The following is a 20,312-nucleotide window of genomic DNA, read 5'->3' on the forward strand; positions in this document are numbered from 1 at the left end:
AATCAAAACGGCAGTTTATCCTTTTCATGGCCTCTAAAAGATCTAACCGGTTCTGATGGAACGGGTGCAGAGAAGCGCAACGAGATTGGTGAAGGGAATGAAAGAGTGGTCTGGTTTCAGTTCTGCAAATTGCAATGTTTTGACACTACGCACCTGCGAGGTGATCTGTTGAAGTTTTTAAGGATTGAGCAAGCTCAATGCTGATGGCATTCTTCCTCTTGTCCAGACTACACACATAAGGGGGCATAAATTCATATTGAGGAAGGATGATTACAGCATAGATATGAGAAGATTTACCTTTAGCCAGCAGGTGGTTGACTGTTGGGGCAAACTTCCATCTGGTGTCATTTAGCTATTATCATACAAATACTGTATATTGTTTACTGAACTTCGGTTAAAATATTTTACCAATAAAGGAATTTAACTTAGACCTAGTAGAAAGACTGTATTTACTAAGAAGACTGGATTAGTAAGAGGACTGAATTCTAATAATATCAGATGGTTTATTATCTTTTATGACCGGTGACAACTATTTATGAGACATACAGTAAGTCAGTTTTTAGCTTATACTGTTTATACCGTAAATTATATATAACGTGGTGACGTTTGTTGATGGCAGGAATTCTGTTTGGGCGAACTTTTCCCTTGAAGAAAAATATTGATACCTTGGGAATCTGGTTTAGACACATAATTTCGTGACAAGGTCCTCCCCCTTTTTTATATTCTAGTTCGGTTCATTTGAACGGTTTTGAGTAAACATTTTAAGTGAGGTGGCGTTAAACGAGGTCTATGTGCGGTGGCGTTAAACGAGGTCATGTGAGGTGGCGTTAAACGAGGTCTGCTGTTTATAATAAATTATTGCATTTAAAGAATGTCTACGAAACCTATATATAGGGTTGCCCATCAATCAAGGGATATAATTGAACACTATAGTAAAGTAGTGAACATAATAGTTTGAAGACCGATTACAGGATAGAAAAACCAAAATGTCAGACGTTAAAGTTAAAATAAACAATAAGAAAGCGTAAAACATCTTAAGCCTGCACTCTACACTTCGTTCCTTCAGAAACAAACATACTACCCGATTACCCGAATTGATCATATCCCTATTAATTAGGATAAACAAGGTTCTTCTTACCAGTAGTATCTACCGATAAGTGCAATATGATTAAGAGATACAGATAGACAAAGAGAAATACAGAAAATAAAACAAAAAACCGTAGAAAGATACGAGAGAGAAAGAGAGACTGACTCAGTGCACTCATTGGAACAGGAAATGTGTATCGTTGAACGTAAGAACGCAACGTTCTTAAGGGGTTGCCATTGAGAATTCTCGCATACATTAAGTTGATACAATCTACTTCTAAAAACACCTACCTCCAGCATCGCTATTTTGTGGATGTGTGCACTCCTCGGTCCTTACCTGTCACTGTGAACTGTCTCGACGGCCGACGCCCCATTATATATGTACACATATAGATCGCCTCGTACCGTAACAGCTTCCGCCAAAAGTGGGCCACATGCTTCTGCCTCCCAATGTACGCTCCCCAAGGTTTGTTTCTCCTTCGGTTACTCCTGGGTAGCTTCTCGTGGACGCCTGAGAGACGTAGGTGCTCCTCTACCTCGTGTCTGCCAGGTGTTCGTATGGGGGGTTCACGGTCGGCACTCTTTCTGACTGCGTCGGGTGGTTCGCCGCTAAAGACGCTTGTCTAATGAGGGTAGGTAGTCGAGGTGAACGATTGCAAGATGAAAGGAGTCACTGTCTCGCAGAGCTGTTAATGAACGGGCAGGTTAAGAAGGCGATAATAAAAGCATTTGTAGAAAGTTCCAACGGGACACTTTTCTGAAAACCCTTAAGAACTAGACGCCCCTCAGCTACAGCAGCCGAGCTGCTTCTATGTTTAGACGCTTGATGAAGCTTAATCATATCTTTGTGATGATTCCTTATTTGGGACAGGAATAACATTTTGGACTTTCTCTGTATGGTCTGGTTTGTCTACTCTTATGAGCAGTCATGGAGAATGATTGCTTCTTACTCTCTTTTTCTCTATCACTCGTACAATTTTTTAGACTTTGGAGTAAACTTTTCTATTTCGGGATGAGGGTGGAATATAACTCCTTCTATCTGGGACCGCCACTGGAAACAAATATAAGCAATTTTATCGGCTATTTCTCGAATTTCTGTCACAAAAATGAGATGGACTATTTAATTGGAGAATGGAATAAGATATTTAATATGTTATGCAGTTATTCTTTACAGATTATGAGTACCCTATGATCCGATATTTATTATAAAGAAGTGTGGCCATTCTTAGCATCTTCACTTGACTATTTCTTTTTTAAATTCTGGGTACTCGACTATTTCTATACACAGTCTACCTCGTCTAACACCAGAATAGATTTTCTTTGTATTCTTAAGTAAAATTATTGGTTTTATTTTATGGGTTGTTGCTTGGTCGGAGGATGACATCAATTTCTTCAATGATCTTTTCAACGAAAACCGTCTACCAGCAATAAATGGTGCTACTGACTCCACAGGTGAGGGTTATTGGAATTTTTCCTTTTAATTCCTGTAGCCACACACAGAGTTGGCGTTGAATTAAAATGAAGGAAGCATAAGTAAAGAATTCGTTGAGCAACCTCATTGAGATCACTTGGTATGCCATCTGTGTTTCTTGAATGGTGTTCTATTAAACGATATAAGAAATTTTAATTACAGTTCGAAGTCCTTCATAAATTTCTGAGATTATGATCAGATGGTTTACGTTGGAATCTAAGTGAGGAAAGTTGATATATATATTAATTGAGTAGTTTCCTGTATTGGGGACTTGTACTTGTTTTTAAAGCGTTCATTATTTTGCCCTTGCCTGAATGACTACAAATCGGATACGATGTCAGATTAATATCAAATGCATGGTTCAGAAACGAAGTGGGACTATTTGTGAAATAGATACAGACAGTGGTGAACACCTCAGTGATCAGGAAACGTGTTCATGTTGTCATTAAAATCGATAATTCTGTTACTCAATAGGATAACGGGTCGTTTCTGTTAAACTGCAAAAAAAATAATATCTTTTAAAAATATACAACAACACATGAGCATTCTGGGGGTGAGGGAAAGGTAAATAAAGCAGTTGAATCAGCTTCTTCCATTAGGGTTGATTGATTGTTTGAGGATTGATTAGGCGCAACGGCATCTGTGGCCATAGTGCGCCCTTCCATTAGGGGATTGTGTCCTATATCGGCATTGTTAGAATGTATTGAGGAGTGTGTTAAAAAGGGAAAGTCGAGGGAAGGGATATAGTGGGTGCATTACAGGTCACTTCAACACTTTTATTTCAATATTTCAACAGATAGGTTGAAAATTGGTTTGCATATCGTTGGTCAAACAACAAAGACAAGATTCAAGTTGAAATCAAAAAATATTTTCCAAGATTATTTTTCTGACTAATGTCCTTAAGTCTCGATATATGAGTGCTTTCTTTTATGCTCACCTTGACCACTTTTTTTTTTTTTTTCATTATTATTTTTTTTTTCGTCCAGCAAACAGCAAATCGACTACCGAACACGCGCAATTTACAGACATTATACACCGTAGCATAGATAAGGTGTCAATTGTTCAGTAGGTAGTAAAATTCCGAGCGTGATGGGTAAAAGGAAGGATTTATCGGACTTTGATAAAGGATAGATTGTGGGTGCTTGACGAGCTGGTGCCTCGATTTCCCAAACGGTTGAACTGGTGGTGTGTTCGAGAGCCGCCGTAGTTAAAGTGTACCAGGACTGGCGTCAAAATGGTCAAACAACGACCCGACAGCAAAACTGCAAAGGTCAGCTAAAGATTGATGTTAGAGGTGAGCGCCGGGTCCTCAACCAATCAGCATCCATTTACTGTCCAACTCCAAACTCACAGAACCAGACTCACGGTACCGAGTCTGGTTCTGCGAGTTGAGGAATATATGAACATATTTTTTGTGCTGACCCCAACCAATAAAGGGATTGTAATCTATATTACAGAATAATATAGGTGATGGTGTTTGGGGTCAGCACAAAAAAATATGTTCATATATCCTTGTAATATGGAAATATAGCTGTCAAAAAGTATGATCCATCTAGATACATCATCATCTTCCTCCCACCACAAACAACCATCCCAGAATCATTTAATTAATTTTCAGTTTGAATGTTCCATAACTGTTTTGCAATACTTGAGCGATCTAGTGTCCATACGTTAGTTGGCAAAGAAAGAGAGATATTTTCCACATGAAGGAGAAATCGAGCATTTTTGCCCTCATGGGTAGCACAGTTGGTATAACCACCATCCTCCCAACACTGGATGGAATAGACTTAAGTTTGAGTCCCATCGATGACAAGAGGAATTCTTATGGGCCTTTTTCACAAAGTGCCTAAGTTAGTTGATCTTAGGCGAAGGTAGCATGCTTTTTTTTGGTAACTCCGGTTTTTTGTCTACCAAACAGCAAATCGACCGAAGAACACACGCAATTTAGAGATATATTATATACGATGGCCTAAGTTGCTGATGCGCCTAAAAGTAGCTCGCGTGTGATATACGCCATTGATCAAAGTGCTTATCTTCCATTATAAATCACTTTTATGTTATTCAGTGAAAGGAGTCCGTATCAGAAGTAATAAATCAAATTCAGTACCTTGTTGACGTCGAGCTCAAATAGTTCTATTGTTACCGTTCTACTTTTAGATAAGAAGGAAAGTTGAGTTAATTTATTTACTATCTCAACTTCATGGGTCTACGGGAATGTGTACCCGTTCCGTTCGTTTCTGTGGAACTGCCTTCCTAAGAAAAGCCACTGTGTGGACTCAAATATTGCACTTGACTCACTGGTGACCCTAACTGGTGATGCAAAAAATGATCTCAAAACTGTCTTGTACTTTAATCTTTTTATGCACCCAGCTCCATTTAGACTGCATAGAAAATTTTTAATTCCCACATCTGAACCAGTTTGCAAAGAGTTGCCATAGTACTGCATTACTATCAAAGAGATGGCTTCCTCAAAGGAACCATGGATGATAGGTTTAAAATTGTTTACTTGAGTTTCTAACAAGTTTAAATTGTCCTTATGGGTAGCACAGTTAGTAGAATTTCCGTCCTTCCCACACCGGTTGGAAAAGACCTGAGTTCTAGTCCCGTTGATGACGTGAAGAATTTTCTTCTCCTGAAAGTAGTGGAAGCCAAGTCACCCGGAATTTTTGGAGCAGAAAGCAGATACCTCAATCTTTACTGATGACTGAAGGAGACCGCCCGGAATCCATTGATCAGAAGTTAAAATGAAATCTATACAATCTACTGCAAAATTACGCATGGTAAAAAGACTTGTAAAGAGAATTACTTCATCAAGAAATAATTATCGAAAAACCAACTCCAATTATTGGGCCACATTTTTCTTTAAAGTTGAATCCCTCCATTGTAATTTGCGTTGTAAACTGCATAAGGATTCTTGAAGCAGTCCAACAGGGTTCTCTTCTCCTCCATAAATTTTATTTTAAAGGTGGAGATAGACAGATAGAGAGTAAGCATATCGAATGGTCAAAGCTATATCAAAATACCTGCGAATTTAAAACAGAATCCTTATGAAAAGTAGTTTCGTTTAAGATCTTGGTCATATTAGTGAAAACAAATTCCCAATGAATTAATTAAATGATCGATAACTTTCTTCTTCTTCCCCATACCTGTAGGAGATTTTCTCCATTGTTCTTATCACTTATCGCTCCATTTAGTGAAAGCTAACAAACATTTTTTTAATCTTAGGATTTGTTTTGGGCTAATAAATGCGGTTGGAGATTACCAACCACGATCATTTTCCCTTTTTGAAAAAAAGTCTTCTCACCCATCTGTCTTACTAATTCAGGATTAACACATTCTTTTCAAGCAACAAGAGGAAATGCCGAAATGCTCACTTCTCCCGTAGAAAGACCCGAAGCAACCTAAGTACACACACCCCTTTCTTAGCCGAGTGTCTCACTAAGGTAAGAAAATTCCTTGTCTGATCTCTACTGAAAACCAATAATTGCTGTGTCGGTGCCAGTTGTATCTGAGGTACGTTCTTTCAGTTTATTAATTTCGACTTTTCTAATTCCTTCCCTTCCGCATTATTTACTTATTCATTTTTTATTTCTTTAATAGTTCTATTCATACCACTTGCGGTATGATACCCAGTAGACAATTCGAATAAATGCAGGTAAGAAAAATGAAATGCCCGAATAATCCGATTTTTTTTTCAAATCGATTAATTCGCGACACCCCCAAAGAAACTGAGTGACTGCCATTGTACCCAATTGCTTCATTCCTAACTTTGAAGGTCGTGGCAGACCACGGTGCCGGGATACAATTTGGAAACCGCTGTAGTCTACCCTCTCAATGATGCATTTAACATTGTTTATGTGTTGCACAAGTGAAAAATTAAGTTTACTCTGATTGTTTTTTAACATATTGACATAATTATTTCTTTTCTTCTAATTCCTTATATTCCTTCAACATACTCCTCCGTGATCATAGATTGGACTAACACCAAGCTGGAGGATATCATGAGAAAGACAAGGACAATGGTGAGCAAGAGCCGCCAACACCACCCGGTCAGCCAAGAGTGACTGACAATAGTTCGGAAAGAAGGAGGAACGAGGTCTGATAGACCTCATTGGGAAACAGAAGATAGCGACAGCTAACCTGAAGGATTGTTTCCAGAAAAACACAGCAGCACTCTACCAGGCCATAAGGAAGATAGACAAGCGGCATATCCCACTTAACCTAAGCGAGGAATTCCCTCCCACCCAGATGGCACAAACGAAGCTAGAAAGACGGGCAAATAAGACACTCCATGGTAGACCACTACAGTGACCTCCATCAAAACTAAATAGATAAAATGGCTTCCAATGCTTGGCTAACGAGCGGAACGCTCTTCCCCGAGAGTGAAAGATTGATGCTCAACACCCAAGACAGGGTAATCAACACCAGGAACTATAGAAAATACATCGCCAAGGGGCCCGGAGTGTCAGATGACACATGTCGACGGTGCTACCTGGCCTCAGAAACTATCCAACACGTCACTGCAGGATGCAAGATGAACACCCAGATGGAGTACATTCGTAGACTTGACCAGATAGGCAGGATAATACATCAGAAGCTAGCGATGAAATACCAGTTGATCAAAGAAAGTGCATTTATCCTTGGCTGAAGTGACAACAGAACCATCTGATCTTGACAGAGGTGGGAGCAGAGATGGGCAAAAGTTGCGGCCAATAGCTTTGGCAAGAGACCAGAATTTTCGGCTAACATTAGGGCAAGAAGCAAGTTTTCTACTCTTAGCCTGTTCAAAAATCTAGTTTGGACTGATTAATAACTGCTTTACAATTGTTGCGAGCTTTGGTGTAGGCAGAAAATTAAACTGAAGAATTGGAAACAAGCCAATTACGATATGTAACATCCTTCTCTTGAACAGCCTTAGCACATTTATTGGAAAACCAAGGTTTAGATATAGGACGAGATTTTAAAGTGGAGTGTGGGATAAAGGATTCCATTCCTACAAGAATAATTTCACTGACATGATCTGAGCAAACGTTGACATCAGAAGTTTTGAAACAGTAATCCGACCAAAGAAAAGAAGAAAAGAAATCTCGCAGGTCATCCCATTTTGCATTCTTGTAATGCAAACAGTACGAGGTTGGGAATAGCCATGAGATAAAGGCTCCATTGCAGAAGAGACAATCGCTGCCGTAGCCGAGTGGTTAGCGTACGGGTGCATAAGTACACGTGGTTTGAGTGACCGGGTTCAAACCTGTGACTGCTAAACACGGTGCTGTTTCTTGTATTTTGTCTATCTTGTAAACTCCTCTGACCATTTGGTCGTCCCCGAGTATAAACAGAAAATTTATTTATTTTATTATTATCAAGTTGTGATCTGAGGTGCCTAAAGGACCACTCACTTGGACCGTGTACTTAGAAGGGTTGTTTGTGAGAAAAATAAGAGTGTATGGTTAGGATTGTCCGGTATTCTTGTAGGTAAATGAACAATCTGTGCAAGGTGATTAGTAATTGCAAAAGCCTCAGCATCTCGATCAGCTGGGTCGGTGTGACTAGAAAACGGAAGCCAGTTGGAGTTGTGAACATTAAAACCACCAAAGAAAATTACCTCACTGTTAGGAAAGTTGGACTGGAGAAAGTCAAGTTGCAAAGAAAGGAAGTCAAAGAGCTCCAAGTGATTAGTGGAGTTGGGAGAACGATAGAGACAACAGATGAATTTGACACAACGAGGTAGAGAGATTTTAAGCCAGAGAAGATCGAAAAAAGAAGATTCCAAATTATCAAGTCTCTGACAGGGAATATCGGAACGGACATATGCACAAGTACCACCTTTGAGGCGAAAGGAATCATGCAGCAAATAGTTTGGGCAACTGATATGAGCAGTAGTTGAATCAAAGAGTCAAAGATTCAACTACTGCTCATCAATTTCTGAGATGCTGTCAGAAAAAGTACATGGAGTTTGGCAGACTGCAAGTGGAAATGTACGTCGTTGAGATTAGAATTGAGACCACGTATATTTGTGAAATGAGCTAGGATGTGTTTGGGAGGTTTAGATATTTTCGCAGATAGGTTTATTCTATTAGTTTGACAATTCATGGTGTATTCAGTAGTAAGAAAACGTAGATCATCTTCATTTAGATCATATAAATGAAGATGATAAACTTTACATCTTTTGAGTCTTAAAATTCTTATACTCTACAATCCATCATTGTCTGTGGTTCTGGCAAAATCAAATCTACCACATCTAGCAGGAAGTGGAATGATCAAGTTTGAAGAAAAGTTTGAGTATTAGAAGTCTTTGTCTATCTCGCTGCATCTAATAACCAATTAGAGGCATCAACAGTCCCAGAATAAAAATCACGTGTAATCTCCAGGGTAATTGCTTCAAACAGTTTTCTCTCAAATATATCAATTCACCTGGGTTTACAGAAGCTATCTGCCTCTTACCATTTCTAGGTTGAATTACAGAACCATTTATTTCACGAATCTTATATTTTAAAAATTGTTTAATGACGAGACATATTAAATAATGTTCTGATTTTTCTAAAATTAGCTCGCGTGCGACACACGCAGTTGGTTAAAGAGCTAATCTTCCATTATAAATCACTTTTATGTTGTACAATGGAAGGAGTCCTTATCGAAGGAAATAAATCAAACTCAGTACCTTGTCGAGGTCAAGAGATCTATTGTTAACATTCTACTTTTAGATAAGAGGGAAAGTTGCGTTTATTTATTTTCCATGTCACCTTCATGGGTCTACGTGAACGTGCCAGTGTACCCGTTTCTTCCCTCTTTGTGGAACTGCTTTCCTGAGAAGAGGTGCTGTGTGGACCCATATGTTGCACTTGACATACTGGTGACCCTACTTGTCACAGAGAATCACAGTGCGTGTACTTCACGGTATAATGAATTTTATAACCATTTTTAGGAGCAGGAGAGTGTACGAGAATCGCGAAAAGTTTTAAAACGACAAAAATGTGAATTTAAATTTTCTCAAACTTTGATTTTTATTTTGAGAAAGCTATTCATTTAGACTGCGATTTAGCAACATTTTAAATTATTGTAGAGTATTTCTTTATAAGATATCATATAAAATTTTACTCTATACATACTGTTGATGTTGTATACTCAAAAAGTTTTTATAACCTCTGCGGCATTGCTGGGTTTCAAATACCTCTTGTCCTGACTATTTTGTCTCTGACTTATTCCCATTTCTCACATCTTTTCCCACATGCACTGCCTATCAGAATGTCTTTCCCACCGAACTAGGATGTCTATGATAAAGATTAATAGAAGTTATTTATTTAATGTATATATTTGAATATATCTGAATGTTGGAGCTCTCATTCACGTCTTTATCGGACGCGATAGAGAGCTAGTACTTGTTTCAGTGCGTATGCATAAACAAGTTGATAGGAAAAAATATCCCTTTAATTATGTAATCACACGAAACAGGCCCCAGGTTTTAACTGCTGTATTTTATAGTTAAGAAAAAAAAATAAATAAAAATATATTATTGCATATGCAATTATTTAGATCTTTCTTAAAAATCTTTCTGTCAAATGTATCAGGAAGAAAAGTTGCATTTTTTTCGCTCTATGATTTTCTACTATATAGTGGACCAATTTTGTTGCGGCTTCACTTTTGGGTTGAATTCCCCCGAAATCAAAGACGAAACAGTTTTTAATAATTTCTTGTGGAGGTAAAAAAAGACAAACCAAACAGACAAAGCATCTATTTTATACCTTGACTATCTTTATTTCTAAAACTCACCCCACCCGGGATGAGTTTCACCCCCCGGGTGGCAGCTTCGATGAAGCCAGGGTTCGTCCCAGTCAGAGAACCTTTCCCACTCTACGACCTAGCCCATCTTCTCCTGGTGATGAACGGCCTATGAGAGATCCCGGTTCCCGGGGATTCCCGTTGGCACTGACAACTGATCGGATAGATCCCTTCACACCACTCTTCACAAAAGCACTAATTCCAGTCCATTCATAATGATAAAGTTGCTGTCTTCAAAGTAGGTTCCAGAACAATGAAATATTTAATTATCAGTTTATTTAAGAAAAAATACACCTTATTTCGGTCCGTCTATTATTAATGTTACATATATATAGCTTTCAGTTTATAGATTAGATGTAGTATTCAAATCTAAAAGATTATACAGTAGTCTCGATAATCCGGATTAAATGGGACAAGGTCGAATGCCAGTTCGGATTACTCAAAGTTCCGATGATACAGAATGATAAAATAAATTTATTTCATAATTTTATTGAAATTAGCTTAATCTCTTTAAGCTAATTATATTATTTTATTCTCTTTAAAGAGAATAAAATAATATAATTAGCATAAGCAATCGAACAGAAAAGAAAAGAAAAAAACTTATTTTAGCTCTACAAGAAGGTTATATAATTGAAAAAGTGTTTAGAAATTCTGAAACACATTTTTTCAAATTAACAGAGTTCATAATAAAAAGCACTTCTCCTCTACCACTATCTTGGGATGAAAATACTTTTAAACATACCGTATTAGCAAATGATGCAAGGGAGCAAGCTTATACACCATCCGTCAAAAAAAAAAAAATAAATAAAAAATAACCCAACTCATCTAACCTTCCCCCTCTATCAGTTCGTCCAGTTCCTCCTTAAATTTATTCAAACTTCCCCAGCACTAGATGAAAGTTTGCTTTAACAATCAACTACCCGCTGTCTGAAGACAAATTTCGGCACATCTATCCTGTAACCATCGTTCAACTTCAATTTCAATGTCTGAAATCTGAGCAAGAGGAAGAATGCCATCGGCATTGAGCTTACTCAATCCACTCAAAGCTTTGAACACTGCAAATATATCTCCTCACAAGTGTCAGGTTTCCAGATGCTGCAATTTGCCGAGCTAAAGCCATTCCTGGTAAGAGCAACCTTTCTAACTGATCTACATACTTCCAAAAATTAGGCCTCCACACCTATAACCAGTACTGAAGTAGTGGCCTAACCATTGCCTTTTACAACGGGATAATCACCTCCTTATCCCATGTTGGAAAATTTCTTGCATATCATTAACAAAACCAAATGAGCTGACCTGCCTGCACTACTCACAAAGCTTGCTATCTGACTGTAGCAGTGGAAAATTAACTGTGGCAGTCCATTACCTTTTGTACCATGCCCAAATCAATGTGTCATGAATAGATATAAAAGCAACTGTGTTAAAGTAGATTAACGAAATACAATAGTTGAGAAATCTTTTTGCTTAGAGACTTTCAGCTGGGAGTCAACGAATGCTGCGATATTAGCAACCGATCTCTCCGTGCCACTGCAGGAAAACACAAAAAGCATTGAAGAAAACCTCTGTCCCTGACGTAACCACCGAATGGAAACACCATAATGCTACTACAATCGGAAAAATTTATGACAGAAATTGAAGCAGAGACCCGTAGATGCTGAGAATCACAGTTCTTGGCAGATGTATAATAGAATGGTTTGAGAAACACAACTTCAATCAACTGCTATTACCCACTCAGCCCAATCAGAAAATGTAATGTGGACATGTCTATATGTAAGGGCAGCTCCCAGAACATCTGTTCAACTCAGCCTGGTGTCTCTGTGAAGAACAGAATCAACTGTAAAAGGGCCAGAAATGTGATTGGTGTAGGTTTGTGTGAGTAGGGTGTTTGTTCTGTTGTGGCCGTTTGGCTACCCAGAAGCATCAGTCACTGGGACAGATGATTCTGGGTACTCGTCCATACCACGGGAAGGTGGGCCAGTCCCAGTAGAGCACGTACTGTCTCAAAGGAGACTCTGAGTCACCTAGTGTTTCCAAAAGATAGCCCAGGATACTCTAGGGCCCATTCCAGAGGAAAGGGGGGGGGGAAACCGTGGAGTTGGTTATGAAACAAAAAAAAATAAATGAATAAAAATAAAAAAAAACAAGGAGTGCTGGTTAAAAAAATAACAAAAAACATGGTGCTGGTTATGGGAAGAAAAAGAGTGGTGCCAGTTAACAACACAAAAAGAAAAAGGAGAATAAAAACTTATATTCTCTCTGAAATAAAATAGCAAATAAAAAGCTTTCTAAGAATTATTAAGACATTTAAAATTTTTGAAATTTAAGAGCCAAACTTGAATTAAATTTAAATAACATTATTAGCTGTATATAAATGTTGTATATTAATTCATGAAAAAACTTTTTATTTATTATTATACCTCTTCGGTGGTTGAAGATAATTTTTTTGGAAAGGTGGGGTGCCGTTCACCCCACTGCTTTAAATATAAAGAAAAAGATTTTCTTTTATTTATTCCTATACTTCTTCGGGCGGTTGGAGGCCAAATTTTTGGCTTTGGAAGGTGGGGTTGTCCTCCCACCGCTTTAATTATTATAAAGATTGTGATTATTTATTTATTTATTTGTCCTTCTCTCCAATGGTTGGAGGGCCCTTGAATACTTAACTTAATAGATTCATATCCATTATGTAAACACAGTTCAAAAAATACTTCAGTCCACTATAAGCCATCTCTTAGAAATTGAAATCAACCTTTTGACATTGGAATGAATTACATTCACCCAAATGGTTCGAAAATTATTGTTTCTCATGGTGCATTGCCAGTCAATGATTTCCATTCTTATAAGAGATTTTTTGCGGTAGCCCAAAATGAGGCAAAATTAACCCCAGTGGGGGGGGGGGGGCGCTCACATCTGGTGAGTATGGGCCTGGCACATCCAGCATCCTGAGTTGGATATCATTATTCTTCTTTTTCTTGGTGATTCCCTTCTATTTCTGACTCTCTCTCTCTCTCTCTCTCTCTCTCTCTGGGTAACTCAGGATTTGTTTTTTGTTTTTTTTAGCTGGTGCAGCAAAAGCCTCAGGCTTCCTTACACCATATAGCTAACGATGATAATAATCACTCTTTGTTAGTTCAAGTTGCCCACAGATTTTTGTCATACTCCTTAAAATTGTTTGCCATGTATCGTATCTCCTGCATTGCACTGCAGACAAACATTAAGAATAATACAGGAACTCCCCGACTTACGTATGGGTGCATTCCGATGAACTCTACGTAAGTCGGAACTTCCCCCATGCCCGTGCAGTACTCGCAACTGTGCTCGTTGAATTGATTGAATCAAATCATAGCATGGATAACAAAGAAATATAATTAATATTTGTTGGGGTAAATAAAAAGGGTTCTTAGCCTTTTAAAATTTATTTTATTAATAAGGTTTCGAAGTAATTGATTTGTTTAAAAAATGCAAATAGTACTACTAATAGAGGGCAAATAATAAAAGTTACTTTAAAAAAATGCCATATTCACTTAAAATAAAAGCGGATTATAATAATAATATATATGTTAAGAGGATAATTATCGTATTATCCACATACCTCCAGATATTTTTGACAGATTGTAGCAGGAAAAGTTTTGTATAGATTAGTGGGAAAACTGTTAGATTGTATCCAATAAGTTTCTGGGAGATAAGGTCAGGGAATGATACGGCGACCTGTCTTAGAATAAATATTTCATAATTAGCAGCCATTACCGGCATCTTTAACTGTGCTACTCTGTCGGGATCATATTTTTTACAGAGTTAATTTCCTCTAATGTCACACGATGCTTTGCTTTAATGTATGCTTCAATGAAAAGAGGAAAAAATGAACAAAAATTCAACAGCTTATCTAATTTTCTATCTCTGCGCAGATATAAAAAACATTTTCCCATATAGTTTAAAAAAAAAAGGGACCTTGAACTTCAAGGAAAACCATAAAAAAATTCTGGTCAACTCATTCGTGTTTACTGAGGAAAACCAGCGACTTGTAAAATATGAAAATTCAGATAATTTAAGGATTTGTACCTGGTGTAATACGATTGAATGGCGTTAAAAGGATAACTTTCAATGTTGGGGACACTAGAAAATTCCAGTCTATTGAAAGAATGTGAAAAAATGTGGAGCTTACCTGTCCCCAATACCCCCAGACTTAATATCGATTGCGGTAGGAGCCACTTAGCACAGGTAAAAAATCGTTACAGCAGCAGAAAATTATAAATGAAATTTGATAAATGAATGTTAAAATTACTTTAATGATAAATGTGGGGCTTTTAAAAGTAAAATTCTTTAAAATAAGGCGATGTCTTCTTAAGAAATTTCTATCTATTTTTAAATTTCAATTAGTTAACCCTAAAAGCAAGTAATTGCTGATGACCCAATGCTGTTAAAAACTGAAATATTATTATATTATTTATCTCTGATTGGGGATTCCACCTCGTGACGGGTATTGATACCAAGTACACATGGTAGTTGTTATTATTATTATTATTATTATTGTTGTTGTTGCTCTTATATTATTTCTCCCTGATTGGGGGATTCCACTCCGTGACGGGTACTGCTACCAAGTACTAAGGTGACTGTAATGTCTGGTGTTACTGTTGGTCGAGGAAATCTCTGACTAACCTACAGGTGTTCAGGATTGCAACTTTCTGGAGTTCCTTGTAGGTGTTCTCTGGGAGACCAATTGCTGCTAGGCTGCTATGTAGAGTCTTTGGCACCATACCGGTGGTTGACACAATGATCGGGATGGTCGATACTTCTTGCATATGCCACATCTACTTCACTTTATGTCTCAGGTTCGTGTACTTCCTAATTTTTTCCTCATGGATTTTCTGGACATTGCTAGTGTTGGGCACCACTATGTCAATCAGGTAGGTAACCTTTTCCATTTTGTCCACAAGAGTTATGTCCGGTCTGTTGTGCGGGATGGTCTTATCCGTTATTATGGTGCGGTCACTGTACAGTTTGTAGGTTCGGGTCTCTAGTACTGCCTGGGGTTCGTACTTGTAGTATGGTACACTTTCTTTTGTCAACTGGTATTTCCTCGCTAGCTTCTGATGTATTATCCTGGCTACCTGGTTGTGTCTATGAGTGTACTCAGTCTGGGTGATCACTTTGCACCCCGCGGTAACGGTAATGTGCTGGATCGTTTCTGAGGCCAGGTGGCATCATCGACATGTGTCATCTGACATTCCTGGCTCCTTCGCGATATACTTTCTATAATTTCTAATGTTGATTACCTGGTCTTGGATGGCCAGGATGAATCCTTCAGTCTGGTGGAAGAGCGTCTCGCTTGTGAGCCATGCATTGGAAGCAATGTTATTGATGTGATCTTGATGGAGGTCATTGTAGTGTCTGCCATGGAGTGTCTTCTTTGCCCATCTTTCTATCTTCGTTTCTTGAACCGTTTGGGCGGGAGGGGTTTCCTCGCTTAGGTTGAGTAGGGTATACCACTTATCTATCTTCCTTATGGCCTGATGGAGTGGTGCTGTGTTGTTCTCGAAGTAATTCTTCAGGATAACTATCGCTGTTTTCTGTTGTTCTGTCAGGTCTATCAGGCCCCTTCCTCCCTCTTTCCGAGGAATTGTTATTCTCTCCACTGCTGACTTCGAGTGGTGTTGGCGACTCTTGGTCAACATTGTCCTTGTCTTTCGCATGATATCTTCTAGCTCGGTGTTAGTCCAATCTATGACCCCGAATGTGTATGTTATTACAGGTGCTGCGTAGGTGTTTATGGCTTTAACTGTGTTCCCTCCGTTCAATTTTTCTTTCAGCAGGCTTCTGAGTCTCTGATGATATTTTTCGGTCAGGCACTTCTTGATTTCCTTGTGTTCCAACTGCCCAGCCTGCATCATCCCTAGGTATTTGTAGGTCTCTCCTTCTGTCATAGCTTCGATCTCTTTACCAGTCAGCAGCTGGTAGTTTCGGCCAACTAAATTTCCCTGGTGCAGTGTGTGGGTCTCATTTTTCTAGACCAAATTCCATCCTGATGTCCTTGCTGAATTCTTCGGTGATCCGGTGTAGTTGGACTTGCTTCTCGGTTGCCGCGTAGAGCTTGATGTCATCCATGTACATCAGGTGGGTGAGGGTGTACAGGTTCTTTCTTCCTTCTTTGAGGTTATATCCATACTTGCTGCTGTTGAGCTTCGTGGATAGCGGGTTGAGTGCTAGACAGAACCATAGTGGGCTCAGAGCATCTCCCTGAAAGATTCCTCTTCTAATGGGGATTGGCCTGGTTGTGGTATTCTCGACCTTAATGGTGGTACTCCATTTCGCCATTGTTGCTCCTAAGAAGTTTGTCACTATCGGATTGACCTTGTAGATGTTCAGGGTCTCTATTAGCCAGCTATGAGGTACGGAGTCGAAGGCTTTGCGGTAATCGATGTTGGCCGTATATAGGTTGCGGTGCTTCTTGAAGGCTTGCTCCATAACTGCGGCATCTATGATTAATTGCTCCTTGCATCCATTCTGCTGTTCGGCCATTATGTTCTCACTCACTAAGTGTTCTGATATCTTCTTAGTTATGCAGCTGGTCAGGATCTTGTACATCGTTGAGAGGCATGTGATTGGCCTGTATTTCGCCGGGTTTCTTGTATCTTCACCTTTAGGCTTCAGATATGTGACTCCTTCAGTGAGAAACTTCGGGATTGTCTCCGGGTGACTTATCATTCGAGTGAACTGCTCTGCTAGGTGCTTGTGTGTGTGCAGGTGAGCTTCTTGTACCAGTAGTTGTTGATATTATCAATTCCCGGGGTTTGTCAGTTGTGGGTGTTCGTGATCGAATGTTTTACTTCTTCTTCTCGAATCTCCCACTCTCTCATCTCTTGTATGTCCTTGGTTTTTTTTCCGTTCTACTTCTATCCAGGGTGCTTTGCTGTTATGTCTTACTTCACTGCTCCAGATATTTCCCCAGAGCTCTTCGATCGTCTTCTTCTCGGATGGTCCGTTTCCTGCTTTCTCATCATCATCATCTTCTTCTTCTTCTTCTTCTTCTTCTTCTTCTTCTTCTTCTTCTTATTATTATTATTATTATTATTATTATTATTATTATTATTATTATTATTATTATTATTAGCCAAATGAAGCGAAGAAGCGCGAGGCTTATGCTGCACCAGCCAAAAAATATTTCCGAGTTACCTACCCTGCGAGAGAGAGAGTCAAAAGTAGAAGGGAATCACCAAGAAAGAGAAGAATTATTAATATTATTAACATATTTTTATTTCCCCATCAGTGGGCAACCCTGGAACGGGCTGGTTCGGCTAGAGGGGTGTACATAATAAATATTCAAATTATATAATAAATATATAAACACATTGAGTTTAAAAAATATATGAATACACAAAGCTGACACGATACAACATTGAAGTTTCAAAACTGTGAAGGTGGTGCAGCCAATAGTTCTACGTTGTACAGTTCTTTCAGTGTGTCCTGTTTGTAGAGCTTCGAGCTGCAGAAAGCTGAGGCATCGATTCCGAGGGAGTTATATGGTCCGACCGTATTTTCCGGAAACACTGATCCTAGGTATTGCAGGTTTTGTAGTGAAGATCGTGGACAAGGTGTTGCATGGGACCGAGTTCGTTGGATAGTCCGAGAGTTTGTCGTCACTTCCCAGATGTCGGGTGAATCCATTCGGCCACAAAGGAGTTGAGCCAATGTGTGCAGGTTCCTCTCCTTGATGATGGTTTCCCATGGTTTCAGGTCGAGGTTTGCATAGAGCACGCTCCGAGAGATGGAAAAAGGGTGGCCCATCACCCTGTTTAACCACCCCAGGAGCCAATACTCTATCCCAAGGAATTTCTTGAGTTAAGCAGGAGAGGCCCCCTAACCAAAGCACAGATGCATAGAGTGGTACGGGGATAAAATTTCTTTGGACGTAATCCAAGATGAACTCTCAAGGCCTAATACCACCAGCTCCTGTTGGATTGCCCAGAGAGCAGCAAGCGTTTTCTGCCTGGCCATTTTGAGGTGGTCTTTGAAGGTTAGTCTGTCATCCCACTTCAACCCCGATTTGGAGTTGAAGTGGGATGGCAGAGCTGGGATGACTGACTTAGACCTCCAGGGACTGTAGACACCCCGGAGGTCTAAGTCAGTCTAAGTCAGGCGTTAATTTCTCCTCAGATAATAGAGAGGTTATTGCATTTGGTAGTCCTTAAATCATTGGTCCATTTTCTGTTGACTTTAATCCATAAAAGAAAGTCATTGGAAATGGACTAAACATATTTAGGCATTGAAGGATTTATGCCTGAACACTTGTACCCATGATAGCGAATCGACCTTAAAAGCTACCTGTATCAAAGTCAATGACTTCGAGCGTCCCCAGAAGAGAACAATTGAAGTGAACCCAATAGACTACGTTTTACATTAAGTTGCTGTAGACTGGTTAAAAATTCAAAATAAATTCAAACTAAATTCCAGCTTGATTTTCCATCACATATATCGATGATATATGTGATAACCTCCCCAAGAAATGTAGTCTACATTTATCCTGATCAACGGTTCGATCCAGACTACTATAAACGGAGCCTGGAGCAAAAAAAAAAAAAAAAAAAAAAAAACATGCTCTCTTTGTATCACATTTAGACACGTTACGTGATGGAAGAGCAAGTTTATCCTCGAACTGTTTGGTGGATGGGAGGAGGAGGAAATATTATTCAGAACACGAATTCTCCACACATCACTCCTATATTTCTGCAAATCCCAAAATATAGCACACTAGTGTTTAATGCAATTCACGACATCAAAGTCGTAGAGTAAAATGATAATACCTTTAGGCATGCTAAGTCGTAATCTCGTTTTACTCTTAGTTTCCTGATCGCAAAACAAGATTTCCGTCACGGGAAACACGGTCGGTTTACAAAATAGTAATCTTTCCGGTTTCTTTTTAGCCTCAAAGGAGGTTGTTTTGTTTTCTGGATACGTTAAAAAAACCTATCATCTTCCTTCCCCTCTCTTCCCCCATTTCTCTCTCTCGATGTATTTGTAATTTTCATCCTCTTTCATACTTTTTGTAATTCTTGAACGTCTTTCTCGAGCGTTTCGCTCTATTTCCCCCAAGTTATTGCGCTGTTTTTTCCTTCTACAGAACGGAAATTTTAATAGGGGCGGTGTCATTATGGTAACAAACTCGTGGCACTTGTAACCTGCGTCAACAAACCTCAGAATAGAGACAATGGAGGGTCTGTCTGTCGTAGCAATTGGGAATTTAAAACATCAGTCCTCCTGTCGAAAGATGAAAGGATGTGGCACATTAACTCAGTGAACCAGATAAGTAGTCAGTGGAATGTGACCGAATGTCATATGAATGAATTATGAAAATTCTTTGAATTAAAGACATAGAAATGGAAAAAAAAAAGAGTACAAAACATTTGCTATAAAAGTTTAAACGTTGAAAGAGACAGTGAAGGTTAACAGGGGGAAAAATAGAGGAATCATGGGAAAAGAGGAATAGAGCATGTAAATAGTTAAAAAGATTCAGTTAGAAAAGGAGAGGGAGGTTATTATCCTACATGAATAGCATCGTCATCAATTCAACAGTGAACTACTGTACCTGGAAATAGCAACATTGGAAAGTCAATGCATGTAAACGCCCCCACAGCGTGAATCGCATGTTTATGCTATAGCGCTGGCTAGACATCGCGATATACCCATGTGCCATCTGGCTCGAAAGTGAATCTCAAAGAGATACAAAAAATAACTACTCTTTTTTAAGCGTCCTCCCAGTTGGCACAGTGGTTATAATGACAGTTCTCCTCACATTGGGTGGAAAGAGACCTGGTTCGAATCCTGGACTCGAGTTTTTTCATCTACCAAAGCCGGCAAACTGACCAGAGAACACACGTAATTTACAGACATATTACACACGGGTAGATGAGCTAATTCTGGGGTGGCCCTAATGTGGCAGTTTCTTTCTCTTTTTTTTACCCATTTTAAGCGAAGAAAATAAATAATT

This window comes from Mastigoproctus giganteus, chromosome 6 (genome assembly GCF_048544385.1).
Source record: "Mastigoproctus giganteus isolate SK-2022 chromosome 6, ASM4854438v1, whole genome shotgun sequence".
Classification (NCBI taxonomy): domain Eukaryota; kingdom Metazoa; phylum Arthropoda; class Arachnida; order Uropygi; family Thelyphonidae; genus Mastigoproctus; species Mastigoproctus giganteus.